The following is a 6,310-nucleotide window of genomic DNA, read 5'->3' as shown; positions in this document are numbered from 1 at the left end:
TCAAAGCCTCAGCACCCCCTGAAGGGAAGCGGGTTAACAACCGGTTCTAAAACTGCTTCAAAATTTAACAACCGGTTCGCGCGAACCGGTGCGAACCAGCTCCAGCTCACCTCTGCTTAGGAGGGACAGCACAAACCCTCAAGAATGCCTATCCATGAGGGCAGCTTTATTCCTACTTCCAGTCCCTTTCCCCTGAAGCTGCTACAGTGGTATTACTCAGCCACAGAGCCATGAGGGCTCTGCATTTGTGAGAGAGGAGTGGGATATACAGGAAGCCAGCTGGTGTCAGCATGGGCATTCCCACCATTAAGTAGTTCTCCAGGATCATACTTGGAACCTCTGTCGAGCTCTGCTACACCCTATGCTGATTATGGTCAGTACCCATCAGGCTGATATAGAACTCCACATATTACATGGGATTAAATGGCTTTCATGCCCCTTGTTTCCATGTAGACAAGATCAGGATTTGTTGCAGGCCGTATCCTTTTAATAGCAATAGGAAGATATATTTGTGAACATCTTCAAGAGGAAGCCAAAGAAAATAAACAATGAATCTCCACAGAAGCTTTTTATATGGCAGAGATACAGGATACATCAATTATATTCTATAATTTGGACAAATGGGAAATAATTTCTTCAAGAAATCCCTGCATGCATAAACTAACAAATTTACATACCAAAGTATTATGGCAAGCATTGCAAAATCTCTAGAAGATATATTACTTTCTGTGTGCAACATCATTATCAAAACTGATCTGATCAAAACTGATCTGTACCACAATCCCAGAGAGGCACAGTGCTATTTGAACTGGACAGCCTGTTGACCCAGACACTAGGTTTTTAGGTTTCACTCAATACACCAGAGGCATGTGTTAGGATATAGATATTCAGGACTGTCTGTAAAGGCCTATACTCTTAGAATTTAGGTGTATTCTTATCACTTAGCTAGATATAGAGGTATAAAAGAAAGAATCAAAATCACTGTCTGCCGGTGTAAGGTCCTTCTCTTACTGTGACAGTCTGAGGCCCTGTGCTTAGGCTAAGATCTTTGGCTAAGCTGCAAAGGCAGCCATAAGCTGGGAAGCGAACGGTCACATCCTCACATTCCAAACTAGTCACATTGAAATAAGGTGCGATTGGGCTTTTAGGAATACAATCCTGTCCTGAAAATGCCTATCACCTCCAGAGAAAGGGAAGTGCCTAGAAGATGTAAAAGGAAACTTAGTTTGATAGCATCCTTATCAATAGCTGGGATGTGAAATCCTCCTTTCTGTGTTTGTTCTATCATTGTGGTCCCCATTTCCCTATTGTTTGTCTGCATAATCTCTGTCTGGTTCTGTGATTGTTCCTGTCTGCTGTATAATTAATTTTGCTGGGTGCAAACTAATTAAAGTGGTGGGATATAACTGGTTAAATAATCATGTTACAATATGTTAGGATTGGTTAGTTAAATTTCAGGAAAATGATTGGTTAAGGTATAGCAAAGCAGAACTCAAGTTTTATTATATAGTCTGCAGTCAATCAGGAAGTGAGTGGGTGTGGGAGGGGAAATGGGAACAGGGAATGGGGGTTGGGAATTGGAATCATGTTTTGCTAAGGGAGGGAATGGGAACAGGGACACAGGTAAGGCTCTGTGGTGTCAGAGCTAGGAAGGGGGACACTAAGGAAGGAAACTGGAATCATGCTTGCTGGAAGTTCACCCCAATAAACATCGAATTGTTTGCACCTTTGGACTTCGCATATTGTTGCTCTCTGTTCATGCGAGAAGGACCAGGGAAGTAAGTGGGTGAAGGAATAAGCCCCCTAACAGCATGGAAATAACACCTCTAAAGAAATATAGAGATGAATCACTTTATTGCCTTCTCATTGTACACAGACAAATTAAAAAATAATCTATTAAATCAATCAGATTTTCTTTGTCATTCATTTTTATCTGGTGTAATCCAATTTTTCCTCAGATTTACCCAAGAAAGCTACCCATTACAAAATACGTAGAAAGGAATTAATAAAAGTGTCCCTAATACTCCCTTGACATGTTTTTGATAACCTCCTTGTCTCATTGAGTTGCTAAGAGTTATTTATATATTTATAAACTAGCCAGTCATTTCTTCTGACCTTTTCTATTATAATGCAACAACACTTCAATAGTGAGTTTATTTGTTGTGATTTATTTTGATGTATACTATCTTCACTGCACAAGAAAAGCAATCTCATTTGCAGACACACTGCACTGCTTCTGTCATGTGTGTCACTCACTGTCGGACCGTTTACAACATACAACATGAATGTAAAGCAGCAATCATCTGCATGCATTCAGAAACATCTGTGAACATTACAAAAAAGTTGAAGCAATGTGAGTCTGCATAGTTCAGTGCTTCAGGCTACTTCCTTCTTAATCTCTGACTATTCACAAGAGACACTGTATCAAAATCTGAAGATCTGGTTGAACGATTAAAAGCAACCTAGATATGCAGACTTCATATTCTATCTCCCAGAAGTTTTAACCTCCAAGAGAATACACTTATTCAACATCATGCAGTTTTCGAAACTCTCACTGATTGTTTTTAATATTTTATTTTTAGACATAATGTTCCAGGGAACAGTCTTTATTTCGTCTTCCTCAAACTCTTTTAAATGTTAATAACCCAAAGTATTTTCCATGCATTTTTTTACCCATTATATGACAAGAGTGAAAGTCAAAGCTTAGCTCAAGATTCTTTTACAATGATCTTCCAAACAGTTATGCATGTGATTAATTTCACTCATGCAAATATTCCCATTGGCTTCTATCTGACTGCTTTCATGAGGAAGAGCTCAACCTGAGTAAAGATTGCATAGTGTATACATCTGTAGGCATCTGTAGGAACTCTTTCAGACTGTCAGTGGCAAATGCTCCAGAGGACAAACAATCATGCAATAAATCATTAAATACTAGGGGCAATTTTTCATAAACAATATCCAAATTTGCACACTCACCGAAACTTGCTTAATTGGGGTATTTAGGATTTAGTGTGCAACAAAAATCTGACTTGTATATGCACACAAACCTCCACAGACAACTTGGAAAGGGATACTGTCCTTTCCTTCCCAGGACATGTAACCCACTGGTGAGTGTGCATTACAAGTTCTCCTCCCTGCCATTCTACAGAGGATATGAATTGTTAACAGCCCCCCTATACCCCAACTACAGAGCCTTGGTACTTTAGCTCAAGCTATAGGTGCCTCAGCTTTTTAGCTCTGGAAGCCCTTGGTTCATTCTTTAGTGTGGCAATCAAGAGGGTGACCATTCCACATACAATGTATGTAAAAGTTTCACCATTCTTTAGAATGCTGCAGTCTATACCTCTATGTGACCTACCAGCTTCACAGGATTGAAGAAGGGTTGCGGGTGGGGGAAGGGGGAATGACAGACCTTTCTCCTTTTCAGATCCCTGTGTTCTCTTGATGCAGAGACAGTAATTAACATTGCCCCTTGTACAGGCTGTAGAAGGAGCAGGGAGGTGCCATGGGATTTAACCTCCTTCCCTGTTGTATGAGGACGGAGAACAATCTGGATAAAAGGTTGATGCCATGCAAATCTGTATGTTATAGGACCCCAGAAATGTGACAATTTAGGGCATGCAGATATACAGTCCCAGTGGGCCCCCCTTTTGAACATTTGGCCCTGCATGTGTAAACCATGATACCTATAGCAACATAATCTACAATAAACAGATGGTGTGCCATGGGATCCACACCATCCTTGTTTGCTACTGAAATATGGAGCACAATTAAAATGAAATAAAATAAATATATCTTTATAAACAGACAATTAAATGCAGCTACAGGAACCACTATTTAAAGAGAAGAAACAAATGCAGAGCATAATTCTCATTTGATGACTAAGAATCTGAAATATCTTTCTCCAGAAGCATTACAAGAGACTTTTATTGCTGAATGCTGCATATAGTCTGCTAGATAAGGAGCTATTGTAAACGTTATCACAAACTCACCGTCTTGCTAAAACTCAATGGATAGAAAGAAAGTAACCAGAAATGCTTCTAACCTCAAACAGCTTCCCACAGAAGATCAACAACCACAAATTTATATGGCTCACATAATATCGGGGATCACTGAAACATGTAAAAGAATATTTGGAGAGCACAATATAAAATCTATCAAAAAGAGAGGGCAAGAGCTGAGAAACTGCCTTAGCAAATCCAAAATCCAATCTTCCAAGCCTGGCATCTGTGGTCATGTGACTATTTGTAACGTTGCTTGCCAGGGATTTGAAATGGCAAACAAATTCTATCCAGCCAGGAGACTTAAAACAAAGTGTGCTTAAAAGAAAATCAGTCAGAATATAGTTCATTAAAAAAAAAAGTAAAACTAGACAAAATGTAACCTTAAGTTGCATCATCTGACCTAAAATCAAACTCTAGCTGTTTAAATGTTGGTGAAACCAGAACACCTGACAGTGAAAGTTAATGTTTAGAATAAATCTGTGCATTACGATCTCATTCTAAATGTGATTACTTTGGGATAATTTTGGGGTGTGTGATCTGAGGTTTAAACACCAGAGAGATTGACGATGGGAGAGAGGCGAGGGAGAAAAAGATTCAGCTCTACAAGTCAGTTTTCCTCCTGTGGAGCGATTAAATGCAGTGTTTATCACTGACCAGTCAATGCTAGCAAGGGAACTATTTTGAGACGAAGGAAAACAACAGCACTTTAAAAAAAAAAAAGATTTTACTATTCTTTTTCAAAAGATAAAAATGGACAGATATATAATTTTAAAAAAAGGAAATTTATATTTTCAGGTGAACAAACACATATATTATACATTACAGAGACCATCCTTTGTACTCAAAAAATATTGTGCTGTAAAGCAGAGCTTATATATACACACACATAGTTTTGCATTCTTTCTCTCTAGCTTTCTCTCATATATTTATCTCTTTAATATATAGAAAGCTGTCTACATAAAGCTCTCTCTTTGTTTGTATTTACATATACAAATGTAAGCATGTGTGCATGAAGGAACACACTGGCTAAAAGTGCCAGTCCCAATGGTTTAAATGTGAGAAGTCAGACCCATCCATGGGATTGGCCCAAAAATTCATGATTTTTTTTCGAGATTATATTTTTTTCTCTCTTGATTTCTTTTAAACTTTTCCCAGCCACTGCACACCCCACCCTCATGGTAATGAGTAACAGTTAGTGTTGTCAACACTCCTAAATTCATTGGATAAAGTGATTTTGGCCTCTGCTGCAGGAGATCTCACCCCCAGATAGCCTCCTATCCAGCAATTAACCCCTTAATCCCCAAATCAATTCTGTCCCCTTAGTACCCACATCAGTTCTGCTCCCACATATCGCCCATCTCCCAGCCCGCTAATCAGTTCTATTACTACATCTCCACAGCTTCATCTTTTGCCCCTCCTGCAGCTCTAGGGGTTTTTTTGTCCTCCTTCCAGGCCTGAGGGGCAGCTGCAGTAGAGTCTCCCTCGCCCTCTAACTGTGGTTTTAATGGCTGTGCCTTTAACTGCTGAGCTTCCCAGACAGAGTTTGGGTAAGGCACTGTGAAGCTCTTGTTATACACAGCATGTTGGAACCAGACACAAAATAAACCAGATCCCTTACAAGCACTTTGAACACTGAGCAATTGCTAAACACCACATTTCCCAGGCTGAGTGTTGTAGGGAAGGAGAGGGGACAAACAGATGAACAGTCTCATTGCTCACAGCAGGGGAGGCAGGAGCAGAACCGCATTGAGTGGCTGAGCGCTTTCTGCTCCTCTCTGCCCTCCTGTGAGAATGGTGTCCACTCCTGAGCGGAGGAGGGAGTGCCCCGATTGGCTGCTGTACCACAGGAGGGAGGCAAGTGGGACAGGCAGCCAATCAAAGGGGGATTCCTCCAGGCAGAGTAGAAATTTGGAAGGGGGTGGAGTTTTCTGCCATATCACAAAACCAGCTGTAGCTGAAATCCCTTGACTTGCAAAAAATAAAAAATCACTGGAGTTGGTAACAATGCACTGTTGTCCCCCTCTTTAGTGGCTGGTCCAAATTAAGATAAGAGCTTACTACTGCTACAAGCTAAAAGAAGAATTCCATTAGTTTTGAACAAGCAGAGCCCCTGGGTGACATACTGCTCTGCTCCTCAGATACATAGCATAGAGTTTACAGCCCAGTGAAGGGGTTACTTAAGAAACCTTTCTGCCCTCAAAAGGCAGAGCTCTCTAGCATAAAATAATCATCCCTGGTAGACTGTCTAAATTACAGCAATCCCCCAGGATGCCCTGTAGGCCCCAGTGATGATTGGATTCTCTGTA

This window comes from Natator depressus, chromosome 3, assembly GCF_965152275.1.
Source record: "Natator depressus isolate rNatDep1 chromosome 3, rNatDep2.hap1, whole genome shotgun sequence".
Classification (NCBI taxonomy): Eukaryota; Metazoa; Chordata; order Testudines; family Cheloniidae; genus Natator; species Natator depressus.
The sequence above is the reverse complement of the archived record's forward strand: the minus strand, read 5'-3'. Positions refer to the sequence as shown.